At 37.4% G+C, this 25,909-nt stretch overlaps 1 long non-coding RNA gene across 1 annotated transcript; it reads right to left on the minus strand.

Moving 5' to 3' along the window:
* Positions 1-3,798: 3,798 nt before the first annotated feature.
* Positions 3,799-19,808, minus strand: LOC128636268 (uncharacterized). The gene is made up of 3 exons (XR_008398688.1): positions 19,741-19,808; positions 7,238-7,334; positions 3,799-3,886 (listed from the first exon to the last, which is right to left on the minus strand). It is a non-coding gene; the product is annotated as an uncharacterized LOC128636268 (long non-coding RNA).
* Positions 19,809-25,909: the final 6,101 nt, after the last annotated feature.

The raw sequence follows: 25,909 nt of genomic DNA on the forward strand, positions 1-25,909 counted from the left end.
TCACAAGCCATACCCGGACTATTAAAACTGTTGGCAGCCTTACATTTTTTTGCCACCGGTTCATTCCAAGCTGAGTCTAGCGTTATAATTGGCATCAGCCAGTCTGCTTTTTCTAGGCACTTAACCAAAGTTATTGATGCATTGATGGTCGTTTTTCCAAGGTACGTGTGCCTTCCATCGACTCTAGAAGAGTGGCAATCTGTGAAGTCCAATTTTTATAGAATGTCCGGAATGCCGAATGTCCTTGGAGCCATCGATTGCACCCATGTTGCAGTCAAACCATCACGAGAACGTGAGGAAGTTTTCAGGAACCGAAAACATTACCATTCACTCAATGTTCAGATGGTGTGTGACCATAACATGAAAATAATCAGTTTCCGTTCCAACTTCCCTGGATCCTGCCATGATTTGTATATCTTGCGTCAGTCTGGGTTATATCGGAAGTTTGAGGAGGGAGAGATGCCTGAAGGATGGCTATGAACTATGTGTTAACAAGTCTGTATTAGTATATACAAACAAGTTAAGATAAAAAGTCTGTAGTAGTATATACAAACAGGTTGAGTTGAAAAATAAATGGAATATTACTGCTAATAAGGTATCTTACAGTCCTTAAACAAGAGATATCCTAAGTTAAGGAAGTAAAAAATTGAAAAATTATTTTTTTTTCACAATCAGGCCAATGGTTAGTGAATGAGGAGGTGTTGTTTACCTTCAGACAGAATATTGCAACAAATGTTTCAAAATGAAGAAGGAAAAAGAGTATCGTTTTGGTAAGTGTAAAGGGAAACAATAAGGAAAGTGGCTATAGAGAAATGGTGTAAACCAGGTGAGCAGAAAATAATCTACTAGTGATATAGGTGTATCGAGTGAACAATAGCAATATAAGTTAAAATAAGTTCATAAATAATTTGAAAATTCAATATAGGTTATGCACTATGCAGAAAAAATGGATTGGACCATCTGCAAAGATACAGAAGTATAGTATACCACTGATTTGTCAAGTATATATTAAACAAAGAATGTAAGCTGACTGAAGAAAATATAAAAACTCATGGACAATATACATCATTAAACAGGTGACATGAAAAATAACATAGATATAAATAATGATAGTAATTCCAATTTTATATAGTGTACAAAAGTCCAAAATAAGGAAAAAATGTCTTTGGAAAAAAAGGATGGTAGAGGTGCGCTATAATAAGCAGGGTTCCTTGAAAATCCAAAAAAAAAAGTAGCATTAGATTCTTGTCCAAAAACATATGTTATGAGAGCCAAAAAAACTGTAAAAGAAACAAAAGACAAACTATAGCAAACTAAACGACTAATCTGGGCACATATGAAAATAAGGTCACCTACCGAAGCGGAGAACTCGGGCTGGCATGTCTGATGTAAATCGAAAATAAGTCTACGCATTTCAGCCTTCAAATGAGGCCCTTCTCAAAACTAATACCAGCTGTGTAGTTCAAAGAGGATTTAAAGGTTCAGACGGCCTATAACGTGTGTGGGGTGTGGCTAAAAATTGCACCAGAGAAGTTAATCGATGCAAATAGGCTTGGAGAGGGTTGTTCCTTAATACTCCTATGGCCATGTTAAAATTGGGCGAAAGGAAAGCTGCTCTAACTGTGCCTTCGATTTGATAAAGATTCGCCATTGGCTATTATTATAGTGACAGCCCGAGTTTAGTTATGGCTTGGAGAAGCTGAGCTTATGTACAAGTTTAAAGGTAGAAGTTACTTTGATTTTGCAGAAAGTAGCTTCATAATTGCAATTTTATTTTTATATATACGGCCCAGATTAGGTATTGGAGATTGATGTAAACAAAAAATAATCATTAAAAAAATGATTTAAGGGAAACGGGGAAAAGAAAAAGGAGATGGCATTAGAACTATTCAAAATTATGGTACGAGTGTGAAAGAGTTACTATAGTTATAAATATTGGATGGTTTCAGTAGCTCTCATCCTATTGGCTGATTTTGAAAATTTCAGCCAATAGGAATTCAAGGTACCCCAATAAATATGGGCTCCACGCCCCCTTCGCTGTGGATGAAGATGATCCCAGATAGCAAGGATAACTTGCCACAAACTTGTAGCTAACTTTTGCTGTAAGTCGGTATAACTTGCTGCAAGTTTTCACTGGCAAGTGTGTTTACTTGCATCATAATTCCAGCAAAAGTTCTAGTTGACACTTTTTCAACTTGCAGCAAGTTTACCTGGCAAGTCTCTAGCAAGAACATTTCTGGCAAGTCAACTGCAAGAGCTCTGCAAGTTTGTAGCCAATTTTTGGCAAGTCAACTACAAGAGCTTTGCAAGTCTATTGTCAATTTCTGGCAAGTCAACTGCAAGAGCTCTGCAAGTTTGTTGTCAATTTCTGGCAAGTCAACTGCAAGAGCTCTGCAAGTGTCTAGTCAATTTCTGACAAGTCAATAGCAAGAGCTCTGCAAGTCTGCTGCAAATTTCTGACAAGTCAATAGCAATAGCCCTTCAAATCTGCAGCAAATTTCTCACAATTTAACAGCAAGAGCCCTTCAAGTCTACTGCAAAAGCTCTGCAAGTCTGTTACAAATCTCTAACAAGTCAACTGCAAATCTTTAGCATATCTCTGGCACATATATCACAATTAAGAGCAGTGTCTGCCACAAGAGCACTACAAATTTACTATTATTTACGTCAATCATATTTACAAATTAATAATAAAATGTTTTTTTCCTGCAAAAGTTTATCTATGTAAGTTGTTTGTATGAATTTAATTGATCTTAAAGTTGTATCCATGCATTATCTGAGGTAATATATATTCATATATAAAACTAATATTATGACAGGTAATATATTAAAGGGACACTAAACCCACATTTTTTCTTTCATGATTCAGACAAAGCATGCAATTTTAAGCAATTTTCTAGCTTACTCCTATTATCAATTTTTTTTCCGTTTTCTTCCTATTTTTATTCGAAAAAGCAGGAAAGTAAGTTCAAGAGACCATTTTTGGTTCAGCACAAGGGTATCGCTTGCTGATTGATGGCTAAATGTAGCTACCAATATGTAAGCACTACCCAGGTGCTAAAACAAAAATGGGCCAGCTCCTAATCTTACATTTCTGCTTTTTCAAATAAAGATAGCAAGAGAATGAAGAAAAAATGATAATAGGAGTACATTAGAAAATAGCATGCTCTATCTGAATCATAAAAGCAAAACAATGGGTTTAGTATCCCTTTAAGTTGAATACTTGATGTATTCTTATATTAGAGTTATATTATAACACTAATATCATTATCTCAGGTACAGTATGGCCCCTTTTTACAGCACACCCCTTTAAGGCATTCCACTTATAAATCAGTCTTCAGTTCTGCCCATCATTATTATGTTTCATGTTTTTACCTCCCTTTCAGTCTTTTTTGGCCGTCATTTTAATTGATTATTTTCTTTATGAATATTTGTTTTACAGATCTCTTCATATCTGTGCAGATATAAAAAATAATTATTGTATATAACTAACTGCAATTGTTACCAGAAGTTAAAGTAGGAAAATCATATTTATTTTTATATTTTACTGATTTTAATAAAATTAGCATTTGCCTGTCTGGTAAATATGATCTGTTAACCTCAATACTGTATGAAGATAAAAATATTCACCAAAAAATCCTTTAGAAATGACTCCATAAAAACAACAGCATTGACTCTTAAAAAAAAATTTAAAGTTTTATTACGCTTCAAATTTTCCAGGTATTAAAACATTTTAAATATGACATTGTAATAAACCAGAGAATAACTTATAGTATAGGCCTAGGGTACAAGCTTAATGCAGATGCACAATAATGTTGACAGAACAACAAAAATATAATATGATGTCCATCTGTATCTGTTCTATGATCTTGAATTTGGCACCGGCCTGTAAAAATAAAAATAAATATTACATAAACATGGGCATTCTGTGCTAATTGCTTAGTCTACAGCAGAACTTTAATTTGTAGAACTAAAAAAGTAAATCTGACAAAAAAAATAACACGCCTTTCAACTTCAAGGTTGTGATGAATACTAAAAAAGAATTGTATTTTTAACTTCCATAAATTCTCATGTCAATGCAATTTCCATCTAGATATTAACATATTTGGCCACGTTCCTTCCTAATCAAACAGATCACTACCTGCCAATGGGATGCTTAGAACCTATACTTTAACCCCTTAAAGACTAGCAGCGTACCCTGTACATCACTCGGCTTTGAATAGGGAAGTGCTATTAAATGCGCGGTCTCGCCGCCAGTATTGAGGCCACACTATTTACGATGACAAGAAGGGAGGGTATAATAGCGCAGTACCGCCACTTGTGGCGGGACACGTGCTATTTAAAAAAATATAACCCTTAATGAGCGGCAACATACATGGTACATCTCAGTCGTTAAAGGGTTACTATATTGAGACTTTTTTTCCTTAAGATATTTATATTTTACTTCTCTAGAAATCAATGCGCACTATTTGATACCCTATGTTGTAATTTAAATTTTTGGTTGTGTTCCTAGACTTTTGGAGATAAAAGAGGGAAAGTAACAATGTGCAGTTTATTTCCTTTTCAATTGTGTTTTTTTCCTTTTACAAAATATTAAGTAATATGCTATCTAGATGTGTCATATTCTAAATCTTCATATCCCCACTTCCCTTCCCAAAGGAAAATGATATAGCAGAGTAGCATTTAGTAAGACAGTATTCTATTTACTTCTGTGATACTCCCATGCTGTGTGAGGTGCTGCACTGCTTGCTTATTTAAAGGGACATTAAACACTAAGAGCCAGATTACAAGTGAAGTGCTAAATATTGCTTGCATGCAAGCAATATTAGTGCTCCATTGAGTAATACCAGCGCCCGCTAATATTAGCTGGTATTACAACTCAAGTGTAAAATAACGCAATCTCAGAATCTAAGTGCAGCGAAGGGGGTAAGTAGCTCAGCGATGCAGCAAATATAACACCCAACTCCGACCAACTTTACCCCCAAAATACTACCTAGTGCAATTATTTTATTAAAACATAAAAATAATACAATTTGTATTTTTTTTTATAAAATACACTACACTGTATTTTGGGGGCATTTGGGGCATATTTATAAAATTGACCAGAGATCTGATCTCTGGTTAATTTTATAAGCGCTAGTTGCTACCACAAGCATATAGTAGCAATAACCAGACACTTCTAATGGCTAGTTATTTATTGCGTGCCTGCAAAAGGGCACATTTGTCCATTTGCGGGCGCGCAATAAATTAGCGCTCCACTTATAATCTAGCCCTAAATAAATGCTAGATAGAATGAAGCATTGAAAGAAAAGGTTAGTCTGTGAATAACATGTAGATGTATTTTTTAAAGTTATATTTGGTGTTTAAACATTAACAAACTAAGTGTAAAGTTTTAGTGTCTATAAAACAATGGGATCTTACTTAGGTTACATTATCTGCTGTGGCCAATTAGGGACAGTTATAAATTTATCACTAGAGTGTGCAGCCAATGGCTGTGTGGAATATAACAGTGTTTTGCACTTCCATTTCTAACAGGAGCTGAAAAGCTCACAACTTCAGAATAGAATTACAGGAAAAGGGGACAAAATAAATAATGAAAGTATATATATATATACACACACACACACACACACAGTTTATCATTTTATATTACCATCTCAAGGTGTTTATTGTCCCTTTAAAAGGGCCTTAATAGTAAAAAAAAAATGACATCCTTTAATGTAAATTTAAGACTATTGACCCTGCACTACTGTGAGTTTAACCCACCCAAAGGCTTTAAACACACAATGGAAGTACTGATTGGTACCTGCAGAGCACTGCTGGTCCAGAGCAAAAACTGCCAACTGCTGCTTATCTAATCAGAAATACTAGTTGAATGACTAGCACTCATGATTGGATCAGCAGCACTTCCGCTCAGGATCAGCAGTGCTCTGTGGTTCCAAGTGGTACTTCTACTGTGTGTTTAATCCCTTTGTGGGTTAGTGCAGGGTTGATGGTCTTAAAATGAATTAAAACAAATTAGAGCATGCATTTTTTTTACTAATATGCTCTTTTAAAGAAATATATATTGTTTTATCTTAAGTTGCATGTTGCTGAAGCACTGAAAATTGTAAAGGGAGTTTCATTTATTGTTCCTGTGATAGGGGCATTCCTTTGTTTGAAGAATGTTTCTTTTTAGACAAGATTTATAATTCATTAACATTTTAATTGATATTAGTTGATAGTGCAATAAAAATCCTGTTACAAAGAAGCACCACTATCAAAATGGAACATTCCTTTCAAAGGGTCAGCTCAATCCAAGCACAGAGAAAACTCCAACATGGCTGCTCTATTTATGATCATGGAAGGATCAGGGAAGTGAGTAAAACACTCCCCTGCTGTATCACATCCATATAAGCATGTTGTATAAACAGAAATAAAACACTCCCCTGCTGTATCACTTCCATATAAGCATGTTGTATAAACAGAAATAAAACACTACCCTGCTGTATCACTTCCATATAAGCATGTTGTATAAACAGAAACAAACACTCCCCTGCTGTATCACTTCCATATAAGCATGTTGTATAAACAGAAACAAACACTCCCCTGCTGTATCACATCCATATAAGCATGTTGTATAAACAGAAACAAACACTCCCCTGCTGTATCACATCCATATAAGCATGTTGTATAAACAGAAATAAAACACTCCCCTGCTGTATCACATCCATATAAGCATGTTGTATAAACAGAAACAAACACTCCCCTGCTGTATCACATCCATATAAGCATGTTGTATAAACAGAAATAAAACACTCCCCTGCTGTATCACTTCCATATAAGCATGTTGTATAAACAGAAACAAACACTCCCCTGCTGTATCACATCCATATAAGCATGTTGTATAAACAGAAATAAAACACTCCCCTGCTGTATCACTTCCATATAAGCATGTTGTATAAACAGAAACAAACACTCCCCTGCTGTATCACATCCATATAAGCATGTTGTATAGACAGAAACAAACACTCCCCTGCTGTATCACATCCATATAAGCATGTTGTATAGACAGAAACAAACACTCCCCTGCTGTATCACATCCATATAAGCATGTTGTATAGACAGAAACAAACACTCCCCTGCTGTATCACATCCATATAAGCATGTTGTATAAAAAAAATAATATAAAAAAAAACAATTATAAAAGAAATGACTCAGTGGGGTGATTTAAACAAGAAAAAACATAACTGCTTACCTGTGACCACAAACAATTCTTGTGTGGGATTGGCAATCCCCTATGCATCTTCTCATTTCATGGTCAGTAATGTCTTTATAGACCCTTTGACATGTTTCTGTAATAGAAAGCAACATCAAATAAATGAGTATAAAGTTAGATATGCAAAATAATTAGATAAAGTCTGTTCAGCAATAGTCTGTCCCGTTACACTTTGTGATTATAACATGAATTATTTAATTATAAATAATAAAACAACTTTGCATTATACTTTCATTATTGTGCCCGCTTTGCCTGTAATGTAATGGTCTATGCAAAAGTTTTCCAGTGGCCAAATTTCACCACCATTTTCCTTATTTGGAGCAGCTAATCCTGATGTACTTCATGTGACAGTCACTCGAGTCACATCCTACTGTCAGTAGGCTTTTCCTCGTTTTATGTATGTTATCACAAAGTCACATCATACTGTCAGTATGCCTTTCCTTGTTTTGTTAGCACAAAGTCCATGCTAAAGCCAATTAGAAAGATATACAGACTATTGTTAATCATTTGAGGTCTGAAGCCTGCATTACCAATTTTCAGCATAGTAAAAACCCATATTATTCAGCGTTAAAGGGACATGAAACCCATTTTTTTTCTTTCGTTATTTAGAAAGAGCATGTCATTTTAAACCACTTTCGAATTTACTTATTTTACCTAATTTGCTTCATTTTCTTGATATCACTTGCTGAAAAGCATATCTATCCCGACTTGTGTGTGTGTGTTGTAGGAGTTTGTGAGGTGTATTGTATGAGATTGTGTGTGTGCTGTGCATGTGTTGTGTATGAGAGTGTGTGTGTGTTGTATTAGTGTGTGTGTTATATGAGAGAGTGTGTGGTATGTGTGTTGTATGAGTGTATGGGGTGAGTGTGTATTATATGAAAGTGTGTGTGTTGTATGATAGTGTATGTGGTATGTGTGTTATATGAAAGTGTGTATTGTATGAGAGTGTGTGTGGTATGTGTGTTACATGAAAATGTGTGTTGTATGAGAGTGTGTGGTGTGTGTGTTGTATGAGAGTTTGTGTGTGGTATGCGTGTGTTATGAAAGTGTGTGTGTGTATGTGTGTGTTGTAAGAGTGTATGGGGTGAGTGTGTGTTATATGAAAGTGTGTGTGTTGTATGAGAGTGTGTGTGGTATGTGTGTTATATGAAAGTGTGTGTGTTGTATGAGAGTGTGTGTGGTATGCGTGTGTTATGAAAGTGTGTGTGTGTATGTGTGTGTTGTAAGAGTGTATGGGGTGAGTGTGTATTATATGAAAGTGTGTGTGTTGTATGATAGTGTATGTGGTATGTGTGTTATATGAAAGTGTGTGTTGTATGAGAGTGTGTGTGGTATGTGTGTTACATGAAAATGTGTGTTGTATGAGAGTGTGTGGTGTGTGTGTTGTATGAGAGTTTGTGTGTGGTATGCGTGTGTTATGAAAGTGTGTGTGTGTATGTGTGTGTTGTAAGAGTGTATGGGGTGAGTGTGTGTTATATGAAAGTGTGTGTGTTGTATGAGAGTATGTGTGGTATGTGTGTTATATGAAAGTGTGTGTGTGTGTTGTATGAGAGTGTGTGTGGTATGTGTGTTATATGAAAGTGTGTGGTATGTGTGTTACATGGAAATGTGTGTTGTATAAGAGTGTGTGTGTTATTACGTTTTACAACGCTTTCATATTTGACTATAATCAGGAATAAAGCATGCACATATTTTAGTTTCTTTGCCAAAAATTGCAGCTATCATGTTATTTATTTCTTACAAAATTATTTCAAGACCAAGTATAAAAATTGGGTCCTAAAGGTATGTGGTATCATGGCACTGGGTCTTGGGGGAAAAGTTTGAAGAACCCTGAAACAGAGCATACAATTTTAAACAACTTTCCACTTTACATCTATTATTTAATTTGCTTAATTCTCTTGATATCCTTTTTTGAAGAAGCAGCAATGCACTACTGGGAGCTATTAAATTCATTGGGTGAGCAAATAACGTGAAGTATACATGTGCAGCCACCAATCAGCAGCTACTGAACATACTTAGGTATCCTTTTCTATAAAGAATACCAAGAGAACAAAACAAATTAGATAATAGAAGTAAATTGTAAAGAAAATTTATGCTTACCTGATAAATGTATTTCTTTTTTGACACAATGAGTCCACGGATCATCTTAATTACTAATGGGATATTCACCTCCTGGTCAGCAGGAGGCGGCAAAGAGCACCACAGCAGAGCTGTTAAATAGCTCCTCCTTTCCCTCCCACTTCAGTCATTCAACCGAAGTTAAAGATAGAAAGGAAAAACCAACCATGAGTAGCCCTTGGATTCACACCAATAGAGATATTTACGCCAAATCTTATGGTAAATCTTTCTAGTTACTGGCTTACGAGTCTGAATCATGGTCTCTATGACCGAGTCAGAAAACCCCCGCTTGGATAAAATTTAGCGTTCAATCTCCAAGCAGTCAGCTTCAGAGAAACTAGATTTGGGTGAAGAAAGGGCCCCTGAATTAGAAGGTCCTTCCTCAACAGAAGTCTCCAAGGTGGCAGAGATGCCTACTCCACCAGATCTGCATACCAAATCCTGCGAGGCCAAGCTGGGAATATAAGAAATATATGCTTTTAGGTGTAACTTGATATATCTTAAACATGGGGCTTTTATTATCAAGTATAATTAAGGGTACTCTTCAATCCTATGCACACATCAGTGCTATCAGTTAATATAGAGCAAAGATACATGGGGCTGAGATACATAAGAGTGACAATAATTAGTTTATGAAGGGACCCGGGGGATAGGCGGATGACAAGATCAATTACAATGGTTGATAAAGTCATATTCAGAGTTCAGACCAAAGGGTACCTTGGTCTGAAGTCTGAATATCCAGTACATCTCCTGCCTGGATAAAATCTGGAACTTGTCTCCACCCCTCCCCCGGGCCTGGACTTTCTCAATTATCATCCAGCTAAGGCTTGCGCAATCTTTATTGTGTGTATTAACAAAATGATTTACTATGGGGGTACTGCTTTTACCAACTCTGATGGTTGATAAATGTTCACGTATCCGTGAACGTACCTCCCTTGTCGTTAAACCTATATATTGAAGGTTACAAATTGTGCACCATACAAGATAGATGCAATACGTAGATCTACAGTTCACACAGGCTGCCACTTCAAATCTTTCCCCTGTTGTACAGGACTGGAAAGATGAGCCTATATGGACATGTTCACACGCCTTACATTGGGTGCTCCCACATCTGTATGTGCCCCTTTGCCTAAGCCAAGATGATTGTATAGCTGGAGCAGGTTTTTTGAGTTGTGAGGGAGACAAAATGCTACCCATCGATTTATTTCTTCGATACGAAAATCTGCAGCCCTTACTGACTGCATCAGCTAAACCATCATCAGCTGCCAACAATTTAAAGTGTTCCCGAATTATATTACAGATGGTGTGGTATTGTTCTGAATAGTCCGTAACAAATGTCAATTTGCGCTCAGATTGACCGTTGGGTTTTATGCAATCTCTCAAAAGGGATTCTCTTTTTATTTTTTCTACTTCATTCCTGGCTTTTTTGAGAACTCTAACACTATATCCCCTTTCTTTCAATCTATCCTGCAATGCATCAGCATGACATTTATAGTCTTTTGCTCGGGTACAGTTCCTTTTGAGACGAATGAACTGTCCCTTGGCCACAGAATATGGTACTTGTTTGGGATGGCAACTCTGGGCATGCAGTATACTATTTCCTGAAATGGGTTTTCTGTACACTTCTGATGTAATTTCACCTGATTGCCACACCCTGAGCTCCACATCTAAATAATGGATTCTTTGTTTGTCTGTTTCATATGTAAAACGCAAATTGAATTTGTTCTGACCCAAATATTGCATAAATTCATCTACCGAGTATCTCTCACTGTCCCAAACAAACAGCAAATCGTCTATGAAACGATGGTAGATCCTAATTGCAGGTCGGAAGGTGTTACTATCTGCATAAATGTGGGACCGCTCCCACCAACCCATGAATAGGTTGGCATAAGTGGGGGCGAATTTGGCGCCCATAGCGGTCCCACATTTCTGCAGATAGTAATCACCCTCGAGTTGGAAATAATTGTGTGAGAGGAGAAACTTTGTAACCTCCAACACAAAGGCTCTGAAAGGTTCATCATAGGACGTCTCATTGATTAAGAAGTATTCAATAGCCTTTAGTCCTAGATGGTGGGGGATTGAGGAATACAATGCTGTGTGACATCCACAGTGAGCCATACAGAATTTTGCGTCCATGTGATTTGATCAATCAGATTCAAAACATGTTTTGTGTCTTTAATGTAGCTAGGAAGGGCTAGGACCAAGGGTTGTAATAGATCATCTAGCCACTCTGAAAGGTGCTCTAACATGGACCCTATTCCGCTTACTATCGGTCTACCTTGCACGTTCTCAGTTGTTTTATGCACCTTTGGTAGGTGGTGGAAAATTGGAATAATAGGGTGATTGACATATAAATATTGACAGGTGTCATTGTCAATGAAGCCCTCTTCCACTGCCCCATCCAAAAGGTGCATAAGCTGTCTCTGAAACACATTTGTTGGGTCTCCCTTAAGTTTGGTATAACTATTGGTATCTCCCAATTGCCTTAAGGCCTCAGTTATATAGTGTGACCTGTTGATAACAACCACAGAGCCCCCCTTGTCTGCCTGCTTTATGACAATATTCATATTGTCACTTAATGATTTCATAGCTTGTTGTTCATGTACACTTAGATTATTTTTCACTGATTTCTTCTCATGATTGAGTGCTCTTAAGTCAGCCTCAACTCTTCTGTAAAAGGTCTCTATGGTATTCCCCCTGCTCTGAATGGGGTAGAAAGTGGAGGGATTCTTATATTTCTTGTGCAATGTGGTTTGAGTATTCACAATATCAGTTCCTGTCTCCTGTTCCAAACCCCTCAGAGCAATGAGGTCACATACATCCTGGAATTGAAACCCTTGATATATATTAGGATTAGTTTGCCCCTGGGGTTGTTCTGAGGGGATTTCTGAATCATTAGTTCTGAAGTGTTTACAGAGTGTTAGATTTGTTAAGATCTAACATTGTATTAAACAAATTGAAGTTTAAAGTGGGTACAAAACCCAAGCCCAAACCTAACACTCTGTACTCTTCTTTTGTCAAAACATGATCAGATAGATTTATGACTGTTTGTATTTTAATGGCATCCTGGTTTGCCTTACTGGATACCTCCCTTGTTCGGGTTGCATAATGACCGTCCCATCTCCCCTGGAGTGCTGACCCATGTGAAAAACCTGTTCCATCTGTGAGAACTCTTCATCTCTATTTGTTATCTCATTCATAGGTTGTTGTTCTAAAGAAGGAACAGGATTTGCAGATGGTTGATATCTTCTCTGTTGCTGTGTGTTTTGTTGTTGAAACCTAGGTCTACCAGAGTGTTGAGCTGCATGTACCCTATTAGGGCCCTGTCTCATATCCATTCTCGTGTGCATGTTCCCCCTACCAGAAAACCTGTTGTAATTAGTATTTCTGTTAACCGTGTCCTGAAGGGTTTCTTCCTCAGCTGAATATGTGTTATCATCCCCAGAATCAGCCTCACTGTCTGAGAAAGTCACAGTTTTATTGCCCCTACTTCTCTGTCTCCTACCTCTTCCTCTCTTGTACCCCCTGTTCTGGCTCCTCCTGTATTGAAATCTTTGACCTCTATTCCAAATGTAAACTTTATTATTATCATAGTCTGATTTATCCCTTAAAAATTTGTTATGCTTAATACTAACAATCTCCTCCTTAACTTCTCTGATTGTCTTTTGTAATACTGCATCAAATTTGGGAAAATCAATACTGGCACAAAAATTATTTAAAAGAGTTTGTACATCACAAATGTCAACCCTGATAGCATTCAACATTTCTGTTTTATAACTTATCAGTAACTTCATTAGTCACCCAGAACAGTCACTTAAGATGAGGTTCCACATATCAATAAACTCCTGGTCATCAGTTTCAAAAGTTGGAAATTTACTGATTCGCAGGCCCCAAGGTATCATATTAAGGGCTAAGTACTTTTCTAAAGTCCAAATATCCCATTTAATTTTCTTTTCCTTAATCAAAAGGCGCTCCATCTCATCAAAAAGCATAGGGAGATCAAAACTCTTACGATCATGTGAGAATATATGCTTTACTTCAACATTGTCAATGTCCCTCTCATTTACTTCTTTTAATGAGTAGTAGGCGATCACAGCTGATCCCTCTTGATTCATCTCTTGCTGCATAGTGTTGCAATATAAACCTGGTGTTTTTGCCCAAACACCAAAAATACAAATAGCAAAAAAGGAAAATGGTTCAAAGCAACAAAACCAAATAACTGCTTTCAAGTGATGTCCAGACAAGCTTTAAGCTGTGAATTTCTTATTGTTTCTTTGGGCAATTATGTTGCAGTAATAATAGAATAATTGTAATTATATGCCCCCCTCTCTCTCTTCAAATCAGACCAGCGCTGCCATTCTTAACTTCTGCTTTTATGTACTGCGCTGTTTAAACAGACCCTGTATAACATGTTCCCAAGTATCAATATATAACCAATAGCCTTTGTATAGATAGTGCAAACATAGCAAAGTTCAGGCAGATTTTTTCGAAAGTCCCAGTCAGCAGACAAATATGTATTAATTATGTATAGCTTGTGTACCTCCGCTCCCTTTCATGCCCCGGTACCTCTGACTTTAGACCTCCTTGGTCTTGTTGTACGCTGTTCCGGACCCTCGTCCGTCCACACCATACGGATTCAGCGTCTTCCGACTCTTCCGTGTCACCCCACGTGTGACGTGATGTCACTTCCTGGATTCCGTTGTCAGCTTGCGGTACGCCTTGGACATTTGGAGCCTAATGGAGCTTAAGCCGATCAGCGGGCCAACACAAAGCTTTCTGCCATGGGACTCCTGCTGTCTCCTGTTGTCTCCTGCTTGTCTGTATAGACCAATAAAGCCGTATGCATGTACTGCCAAAATCTTTTCGAATGCTTTTTGCTATATCCTCAGGGAACAGGTAAAAAGTTGATCATCCAGAGAGAGGGTTAAAGACAAGTCCGGACTGCAGTGCAGCTTCTGTGAAAAAACAGCAACTGACTTGGGCAAAAAATAAAGCTAAAAAATAAACAAATAGTCAGTTGCTGTGGTTAAAAATAAAAGAATACCAAGAGAACAAAACAAATTAGATAATAGAAGTAAATTGTAAAGAAAATTTATGCTTACCTGATAAATGTATTTCTTTTTTGACACAATGAGTCCACGGATCATCTTAATTACTAATGGGATATTCACCTCCTGGTCAGCAGGAGGCGGCAAAGAGCACCACAGCAGAGCTGTTAAATAGCTCCTCCTTTCCCTCCCACTCCAGTCATTCAACCGAAGTTAAGGATAGAAAGGAAAAACCAACCATGAGTAGCCCTTGGATTCACACCAATAGAGATATTTACGCCAAATCTTATGGTAAATTTTTCTAGTTTCAGGCTTACGAGTCTGAATCATGGTCTCTATGACCGAGTCAGAAAACCCCCGCTTGGATAAAATTTAGCGTTCAATCTCCAAGCAGTCAGCTTCAGAGAAACTAGATTTGGGTGAAGAAAGGGCCCCTGAATTAGAAGGTCCTTCCTCAACAGAAGTCTCCAAGGTGGCAGAGATGCCTACTCCACCAGATCTGCATACCAAATCCTGCGAGGCCAAGCTGGAGCTATGAGGATCACCGATGCCCTCTCCTGTTTGATTAGAGCAATGACCTGAGGAAGAAGAGCATACGGAGGAAATAGGTATGCTAGACTGAAGGTGCAAGGGACCACCAGAGCATCTATCAGCTCCGGCTGGGGGTCCCTGGACCTCGACCCGTATCTCGGGAGCTTGGCATTTAAGAGCCTTTATTCTATCCGTGATCTCATCCAAAGAAGTTTCTGTCCTGAGAGCCTCAGACAGTGCATCAAACCAATACACTGCCGCACTAGTGACGGTAGCAATACACACAGCTGGTTGTCATTGCAGGCCTTGGTGTACAGTGTGAGTAAACCCTCTAACTTTTTGTCCATAGGATCTTTGAAGGTACAACTATCCTCTATGGGAATAGTAGTTCTCTTAGCTAAGGTAGAAATGGCCCCTTCCACCTTAGGCACTGTTTGCCAAGCCTCTTTGTTAGAGTCGGCTATGCCCGGTCTCTCCCATTCCTTAACAATTATTTCATAAGCTCAGTCAGGGACCGGAAACACGTCTGTCGAGGAAGCAACCTCGAAATATTTGTTCAGCTTACTAGACTTCGTAGGAACAACCACTACCGTGGAGTCACTGTCGTCCAAAGTAACTAAAACCTCCCTAAGTAACAGACGGAGGTGTTCTAGCTTAAACCTAAAAGATACAACCTCAGAATCAGCCAGAGGAATTACACTTTCTGAATCTGAAATTTCTCCTTCAGATGCTACAGCGGTATCCTCCTCTTCGGTATTCTGGGAGGGCACCTCCGTAATTGCAACAATTGCATCAGAAACCTCGCTTACTAAATGTCTGATTTTCCTTTTTACGCTTTCCCTGCCACATTGGAAAAGCAGACAACGCATCATGAGAGAAGCTATGTCTTTTAATGTAACTCCAGCGGGAGCTAGAGCAGAAGTGCAGGGCACTGCTTGTGAGGGAGGTAACATTTGGGACGCTTGGGGAGAAAGCTGCGGCATATTTTGAACCTCGTCATAAGACTCTTGGACAGTATTGGCTTTAGAAAAATTTTGCTCAGAAAAAATATTTTCCCTATAATTTAAAGTCCTCTCAATACATGAGGGACAGAAAGGGATAGGTGGTTCCACATTTACATCAAAACACAAGGAGCAAGTGACATCTTGCAAGTCTCCTTGGTCCATACTGTTCACAATGAGTAAATTAATAAATAAAAAACCTCAAAAATTAATTAAAATTTTTGTAATGAAAATATGTTACTGTGTCTTTAAATTTAAACAGGTAACTTTTTTACCCAACTATGTCAATTATGAAAATATTACAATTTGAACACTACAGACACCTTTACACCTCAGTAACCCTGCTGAGGTGCCTACCTGACTGCTAAACAGGAGTCAATGTCCCTTTTCTTGTGGTGCAGGAACGATCCGGACCTCAGCAATAAGAATAGTGCCAACGGATAATGCTAGAAACGCCTGCTTTACTGGAAACCATGCGTTTCTAGTGACACGCTACTGAACTGAAGCCCATCGTGGGCATTACTATATGCACCTCATCTCCCGATCGGCCTGTTTGCTAAGTAAAGCCGTCGGGAGACACAAACCACCAGAGCAAATGAAAAAGCTTTACTCCCAGCCCCAGTGCCTGCAGATATAGCTGTCTAAAATCCTCTCCAGTCTAGGAGAGTCTGTAGTCCCCAAACATAAGCCTTATATGTTAATTTTTCCAATAAATGTTCACACCTTTATCTATGAGATTCTTTGTTTCCTTGGCCCCAGAATAAAAAAGCAGCACTTACCTCGTATCTGCCTGACAGCAAGGCAGCTCACAGGCTTGAGCGGTCCTATCCCTCACATCAACCTGTGGAGAAATAAAAGTCTGAGTAAATTAAATGGGAGGTGCAGTGAGAATTATGTCCCACAAGTTCCCATTGCTCTAAAGCCACCACTGCTCTACTGAAGAGACTGATATGGACTACGGCTACACTCTAGGACAAAGCAGCACAATCTTGCCCTACTTGATTGAAGAATTTTATCTAACAACTCACTTTACCACTTCCTGGCACTAACGTAGGCAAAGAGAATGACTGGAGTGGGAGGGAAGGGAGGAGCTTTTAACAGCTTTGCTGTGGTGCTCTTTGCCGCCTCCTGCTGACCAGGAGGTGAATATCCTATTAGCAATTAAGATGATCAGTGGACTCATCATGTCATGAAAAAGAGAAATTGTTTAACCCCTTGAGTGCTAACAACGGGTCTGAGCTGTCACAGGGTTTCCCACTCTGGTGCTAACAACGGCTCAGAGCCGTCGCTAGCACTCTCCCACCTTGAGGGAGATCTGGGGGCTCTCACCTGCTCCTACCCCGGCGATTGGGCCTGCATAGTGACAGGCATCACGGGGCTTCACGTTATGATGTCACACGCAATGACTTGATGACGTCACCGTGCAACTTTATTTAACAAAGTTAAATATCTCAGGCATCTAAGCAGCTACAGACCCCCAAGACCCACTGTTGGAAATGTATTCGTCTAACCTTTCCAACAGTGTAAGTCTTGGGGATCTGGGAAAAAAAAGGAAAAAAATAAATATATATTTTAAAAAATATAAAACAAAACAAAAAAACAACTAAAAAAGCTTAGCACCAAGGTGGGAAAGTGCTTAGCACTGAAGGGTTAAAATCTCATGCTCTATACTGAATCATGAAAGACAGAATAACCTTGGGTTTCATGCCCCTTTAAATTATAGTAAATGGTGCAAAATAAAAAGTATATTGCAAAGTTGCATAACTAAACATTTTATATTGTGATCTCAATGTGTGTTATGCCCCTTTAAAGCATATATGTTTATATGTGTGTACATATATATTAAAGTGATGGTAAATCCTAGCGTTTGTGAAACGCTAGGATTTACCATTGGAACAAATAAAGGGGACTTTCATTCATGACGTATAAAATACTTCATGCTGAAAGCTCCTTTTTTTGTTTGCAGCGTTTGCCGCACTGAGCTGCTAAAGCAACCTACGGCAGAACGGTATTTGACTGAGGTGACGTTTCCACCTCTTAGCCAATAGCCTTGCAGAAAATTCGAGGCCTGTCACTTTAATGTTTTTATATGTGTATATATGACTGTAAATACATATATACACATATAAATATATAAATACAATAATATATATGTATATATATATATATATATATATATATATACATATACACATACATACATACATACATACAAAAACATCTTTAGCAATGTATGTGTCTCAATGTCAAAGCCATTTGCCTGTCTTTTTTTTCTAGCACCCGAGATCTCATATCTTTTGAACCCTTAAAAGGTTTTTTGTGCAATATTTTTTTTAAATAATAAAATATTTTTTTATTAGACTTTCGGCTAGATTGCGAGTTTTGCGTTATGAGTATAACGCTGCTTTTTCACTATCGCTGCTATTACGAGTCTTGTAAGTACAGCTGTACCGCACACTTTTTTGGCCGTCACGCAACGTAACCACAACACCTTTCAAAAAGTCATTTTTCAATGGGACTTCCATAGAAGTTGTTTGTATTTTATTTTTTTATTACAGGCAAAAGAGCTGATTTATTTGGGGCAATGTCCCGCAAAAGGCCCTTTTAAGGGCTTTTAAGGGCTATTGGCAGTTTAGTTTAGGCTAGGGTTTTTTTTTATTTGGGAGGGGGGCTTTTTTATTTTGATAGGGCTATTAGATTAGGTGTAATTAGTTTAAATATTTGATCATTTATATTTTTATTTTGTGTAATTTAGTGTTTATTTTTTTGCAATTTAGTTAATTGTATTTATTTAATGTAATTTATTTAATTTTAGTGTAATGTTAGGTGTTAGTGTGAGGCAGGTTAAGTTTTATTTTACAGGTAAATTATTTTTTTATTTATTTTAACTAGATAGTTAGTAAATAGTTAATAACTATTTACTAACTAGTCTACCTAGTTAAAATAAATACAAACGTAGCTGTTAAATAAAAATAAAACCTAAGCTAGCTACAATGTAACTATTAGTTATATTGCAGCAAGCTTAGGGTTTATTTTATAGGTAAGTATTTAGTTTTAAAAAGGTATTATTTAGTTAATGATAGTAATTTTTATTTAGATTTATTTTAATTATATGAAAGTTAGGGGTGTTAGGGTTAGACTTAGGGGTTAATATATTTATTTAGTATTAGTGATGTGGGAGGCCAGAGGTTTAGGGGTTAATAACTTTAGTATAGTGGCGGTGACGTTGGGGATGGCAGATTAGGGGTTAATACATTTATGTAGGTGGCGGCGACGTTGGGGGCGGCAGATTAGGGGTTATTAAATTTATGTAGGTGGTGGTGACATTGGGGGCAGCAGATTAGGGGTTAATAAGTGTAGGTAGGTGGCAGCAACATTGGGGGCGGCATATTAGGGGTTAAAAATTGTAATGTAGGTGTCGGGGGCAAAAGATTAGGGGTGTTTAGACTCGGGGTTTATGTTAGGGTGTTAGGAGTAAACATAAATTTTCTTTCCCCATAGGAATCAATGGGGCTGCGTTACGGAGTTATTGCAGGTGTTAGGCTTTTCTTTAAGCCGGCTCTCCCCATTGATGTCTCTGGGGAAATCGTGCACGAGCACGTAAAACCAGCACTGGTATTTGTGTGCAGTATGGAGCTCAACGCTGCCATATTGCCTGCTAATGGCCGGGTTTTTGCAAACCTGTAATAGCAGCGCTATTAAAGGTGAGCGGTGGAAATAACTTGCAAGTTAGTTGCGAGCCGCTCAGAACGCAAAACTCGTAATCTAGCTGATGGTTATTTACCTGCTCTCATCCAAGGTAATCCAGAAAATCTGGCCTGTTGGGGAGGCCTGGGGACAGGTTTGAAAACCACTGCCCTAGATCAAAATAATTGGCAACTGATATTAAAGGGACTGTTAACAAGGATTATTTTTTAGGGAATAGGGATTTAATCTCAGTTTCTTGTTGCAAGTCTTTTAATTTACGTTAAAGATTTTGATTACAGTAGAATCATTTCAAAAAGTAAATTAAAACATTTGCGGCAAGAAAATTAGATTAAAATCACTAATTACCTTAAAATATTTACTGTATTTTTTAATGCATGTTAAATAAAACACCCTAACAGCTCACTTGCATATGAATAATACTTTTTAATGTAGGGCCAAATTAAACAAGCATGGTTACATTATTAACCCTTCAGCATCTAAATAGCAGGACATAGTTATTTTAAACTGCACAAATACTGTAACCCACACCAAAAACAACACAAAATATTAACCCCTGCCAGGCTTCTGAACAGCATCAAAGCAATTCATAAAATACAGCTTGCACCCTTCTAGTACTGATATATATCAGAAAGTCACAAGCAGATGCAGTTTGTTTGCTAATGTCTGTATATTTCATACACTTAACAGTAAAATCTCTCATATACAGTGATAGATTTTCTAAAAATGTTTTCTAATTACAAAAATGCTCATTTTCAAACAGAAAAAAAAATGCACATTTCAATTGTATTTGGATTATCCCTTTAACATTTAAATCTAGTTGTGTTTGTATGTTCTGTGTAATGCAGTATAGCTGGTGACTTACTAATGCTGCTAAGCAAATCATTAGTGTATAATTATATGTTACACATGTGTGCAGAGCTAGTGAGATAGTTGTATTTGTATGTTCTGTGTAATGCAGTAGCAGGTGGCTTACTAATGCTGCTAAACAAATCATACCAACATGTGTGTGTGCAGCTAGTGAGATAACACTTTATTTATATATATATATATATATATATATATATATATATATATATATACAGGGAGTGCAGAATTATTAGGCAAATGAGTATTTTGACCACATCATCCTCTTTATGCATGTTGTCTTACTCCAAGCTGTATAGGCTCGAAAGCCTACTACCAATTAAGCATATTAGGTGATGTGCATCTCTGTAATGAGAAGGGGTGTGGTCTAATGACATCAACACCCTATATCAGGTGTGCATAATTATTAGGCAACTTCCTTTCCTTTGGCAAAATGGGTCAAAAGAAGGACTTGACAGGCTCAGAAAAGTCACAAATAGTGAGATATCTTGCAGAGGGATGCAGCACTCTTAAAATTGCAAAGCTTCTGAAGCGTGATCATCGAACAATCAAGCGTTTCATTCAAAATAGTCAACAGGGACGCAAGAAGCGTGTGGAAAAACCAAGGCGCAAAATAACTGCCCATAAACTGAGAAAAGTCAAGCGTGCAGCTGCCAAGATGCCACTTGCCACCAGTTTGGCCATATTTCAGAGCTGCAACATCACTGGAGTGCCCAAAAGCACAAGGTGTGCAATACTCAGAGACATGGCCAAGGTAAGAAAGGCTGAAAGACGACCACCACTGAACAAGACACACAAGCTGAAACGTCAAGACTGGGCCAAGAAATATCTCAAGACTGATTTTTCTAAGGTTTTATGGACTGATGAAATGAGAGTGAGTCTTGATGGGCCAGATGGATGGGCCCGTGGCTGGATTGGTAAAGGGCAGAGAGCTCCAGTCCGACTCAGACGCCAGCAAGGTGGAGGTGGAGTACTGGTTTGGGCTGGTATCATCAAAGATGAGCTTGTGGGGCCTTTTCGGGTTGAGGATGGAGTCAAGCTCAACTCCCAGTCCTACTGCCAGTTTCTGGAAGACACCTTCTTCAAGCAGTGGTACAGGAAGAAGTCTGCATCCTTCAAGAAAAGCGTGGCTGGCAAGAAAGGGTACAAAAGAAGAAAATCTAATGACATGGCCTCCTTGTTCACCTGATCTGAACCCCATTGAGAACTTGTGGTCCGTCATCAAATGTGAGATTTACAAAACAGTACACCTCTCTGAACAGTGTCTGGGAGGCTGTGGTTGCTGCTGCACGCAATGTTGATGGTGAACAGATCAAAACACTGACAGAATCCATGGATGGCAGGCTTTTGAGTGTCCTTGCAAAGAAAGGTGGCTATATTGGTCACTGATTTGTTTTTGTTTTGTTTTTGAATGTCAGAAATGTATATTTGTGAATGTTGAGATGTTATATTGGTTTCACTGGTAAAAATAAATAATTGAAATGGGTATATATTTGTTTTTTGTTAAGTTGCCTAATAATTATGCACAGTAATAGTCACCTGCACACACAGATATCCCCCTAAAATAGCTATAACTAAAAACAAGCTAAAAACTACTTCCAAAACTATTCATCTTTGATATTAATGAGTTTTTTGGGTTCATTGAGAACATGGTTGTTGTTCAATAATAAAATTTATCCTCAAAAATACAACTTGCCTAATAATTTTGCACTCCCTGTATATATATATATATAATCTAATGGCTGATCTTACCTGATTGTAATGCACATGGCTTGTTTGCAGTACACACACACAGAAAGTTCATGGTAGTGAGATAGTGAGTGCAGTCAAATGCCGCAGCGCCCTCTGTGGTGGTAAGACCACACTGCACACAATATTATATACTAAACACAGTCTAATGTAAACTGTAGCTAAAAGCTAGTAGTATGAGTGACACATGAACTTTAATTTATTCCAGAACACAACAAATATACAATGCCTTGCTATAAAACTATGTATTATTTAGCTTTAGAGTCAGAATTTAAAATACAAGTTAGCCATCTTAAAGGGGCATTCCAGCAAAATGTGCATCATTGCATTTCTAATTTGAATAGAATCATTTTTCCTATACACATGCATTAGCAAAAATGCTCTAGAAAAAATATATCACTGTTTAAATTTACCTTTCCTAATAGGAGCATAAAAACTAATTTTAAAAGTGTATATGCGAAGAGAGCCAGAGGTTGTGTACATGACACATGCTGAGTCATTTCAAATGCAATACCAGCTCTGATCACATGCAGTGTACTTAAGTATGCTTCACATGTACACTGTTTTTTGTGTACTTAAAGGGACAAACTACTCCAGAATTTGTATTGTTTTAAAAGATAAATAATCCCTTTATTACCCATTCCTCAGTTTTGCACAATCAACACAGTTATATTAATATACTTTTTACCTTTGTGATTACCTTTTATCTAAGCCTCTGCAGACTGCCCCTTATCTCAGTTATATTAATATACTTTTTACCTCTGTGATTACCCTGTATCTAAGCGTCTGCAGACTGCTTCTTATCTCAGTTATATTAATATACATTTTACCTCTGTGATTACCTTGTATCTAAGCCTCTGAAGATGCCCCTTATCTCAGTTATATTAATATACTTTTTACCTCTGTGATTACCTTGTATCTAAGCCTCTGCAGACTGCCCCTTATCTCAGTTATATTAATATACTTTTTACCTCTGTGATTATCCTGTATCTAAGCCTCTGCAGACTGCTTCTTATCTCAGTTATATTAATATACTTTTTACCTCTGTGATTACCTTGTATCTAAGCCTCTGCAGACTGCTTCTTATCTCAGTTATATTAATATACTTTTTACCTCTGTGATTACCCTGTATCTAAGCCTCTGCAGACTGCTTCTTATCTCAGTTATATTAATGTACTTTTTACATCTGTGATTACCTTGTATCTAAGCCTCTTTAGACTGCCCCTTATCTCAGTTATATTAATATACTTTTTACCTCTGTGATTACCTTGTATCTAAGCCTCTGCAGACTGCCCCTTATCTCAGTTATATTAATATACTTTTTACCTCTGTGATTACCCTGTATCTAAGCCTCTGCAGACTGCTTCTTATCTCAGTTATATTAATATACTTTTTACCTCTGTGATTACCTTGTATCTAAGCCTCTGCAGACTGCCCCTTATCTCAGTTATATTAATATACTTTTTACCTCTGTGATTACCTTGTATCTAAGCCTCTGCAGACTGCCCCTTATCTCAGTTATATTAATATACTTTTTACCTCTGTGATTACCCTGTATCTAAGCCTCTGCAGACTGCTTCTTATCTCAGTTATATTAATATACTTTTTACCTCTGTGATTACCTTGTATCTAAGCCTCTGCAGACTGCCCCTTATCTCAGTTATCTTAATATACTTTTTTACCTCTGTGATTACCTTGTATCTAAGCCTCTGTAGACTGCCCCCTTATTTCAGTTCTTTTGACAGACTTGTATTTAAGCCAATCAGCACTGACTCATAAATAACTACACAGGAGTTAGCACAATGCTATCTATATGACACACATGAACTAGCAGTGTCTAACTGTAAAAAACGGTCAAAATGCACTGAGATAAGAGGCGGTTCAATGGTTTAGAAATTAGCATATGAGCCAGAGAATACCAATTGAACAAAGCAAATTTGATGATAAAAGTAAATGGGAAAGTTGTTTAAAAGTGCATTTTTTATTATCTAGTTTTGACTAGACTGTACCTTTAAGTATGCTTTGCATGCACGTTCACAGTAAAAGTTCTCACAAAAGGCACAGTGAATGATAATTTTAGTAATAGGTTTACCTAACTTTTTTAGTAGATGTCATTGTTTGTTTATTAATCTCATTTTCTTGCTGCATGTGTTTTCATTTCTTTTTTTCACTTCTTGAAAGCTTCTACTGTGATGCCGAATAAAATCTTTAACCCTCCCATTTCAGCTGTCTCTTCAGATGTGTGCACATAGAAACTTTTGGCTGAAAATAGAAGCCTTAGTATGTTGCTCCAGGGCACTAAGATAACAGCAGCTGTCCCTTTAATAACCAAGTTTTCAATATTTAAAGGGGCATATAGCAAAAATAAAATGTTGGTGGAAAGGATTATTTCATTAATATTAAAAAGATATGTTTCCGTCATGAATCCTCACCTTTTTAATATATTTCATGAGAATTTGAATTGAAAGCTGACTCCTGTACTATCCCTCTGTGAGGACCTTTATGCAAAGCCTGTCACTGAAAGCTATTTACATACCCCTTAAGTGTGTGCCCTGCTCTTTTGCTACCTGTTTATGAGTATTATGACTGCGCATACACAGCGCTCATCACTTTACGCAGAACAGCAAATAATGGTAGCGATTATGCAGATCCGGATTTCTTTTTCAACAACAAGTAACTCACATGTGTTGCCCGTTACAAGAGACTGAGCATTTTGAATGGGAGATTTCTGAACCACGAGAGCGAGTCCACAGCCTATACATATGGATTCAGTCCAAATTATATGGGGTGGTGAGGAGAAGCATTGAACATTAGGTAGAAGCGACTTGCAGATACTAAAGTTGATTACCAGTGTAGTATTTGATTTGGACTTTGCAGTATTGATTTTTACCCACAAAAAAAAGTTTTTTTTGTTTAATTTTTTAAATATACTAATTGGCTTTTACCCATTTTAACTCAGTATTTATTATAATGTATTACTGTGTAAACGCAGACAAGGTCTCCTGCCTTTTCTACAAACACTTATATTGTGTGTCCCATTTAAAGGGACATGAAACCCAATTTTTTACTTTCATGATTCAGATATAGCATGCAATTTAAAAAGAACTTTTCAATTTATTTATTTTATCTAATTTGTTTTGTTCTTTTGGTATCCCTTGTTGAAAAGCACACCTAGGTAGGCTCAGAAGCTGCTGATTGGTGGGTGCACAAATATGCCTCATGTAATTGGCTCACCCAATGTGTTAACTAGCTCCCAGTAATGATTGATTTTCTTCAACAAAGGATACCAAGATAATAAAGCAAAATAGATCATAGAAGAAAATTTTGAATTTTTTTTTAAATTGTATTCTCTTTCTCAATCATGAAAACATTTTTTTAGGTTTCATGTTTTATTGCTTTAATGCTTTTGTAAGATATAGGCAAACAGAATAAATGGGTGTAGGTGAAATGATAAAAGTATATATTGTACAACTGATGGATGGTGGGCTAAGACAGCAAGATTACTACTTTTTCTATTTATTATTGTAAGCATGGTGATTACAGACAATTTACCTTGCTACCACATATTGGGCCAGATTACAAGTGGTGCGTTAAATATTTATTTTGTTCGCTCGTAAACACAGCTGAAAGTA

This window comes from Bombina bombina, chromosome 1, assembly GCF_027579735.1.
Source record: "Bombina bombina isolate aBomBom1 chromosome 1, aBomBom1.pri, whole genome shotgun sequence".
Taxonomy (NCBI): Eukaryota; Metazoa; Chordata; class Amphibia; order Anura; family Bombinatoridae; genus Bombina; species Bombina bombina.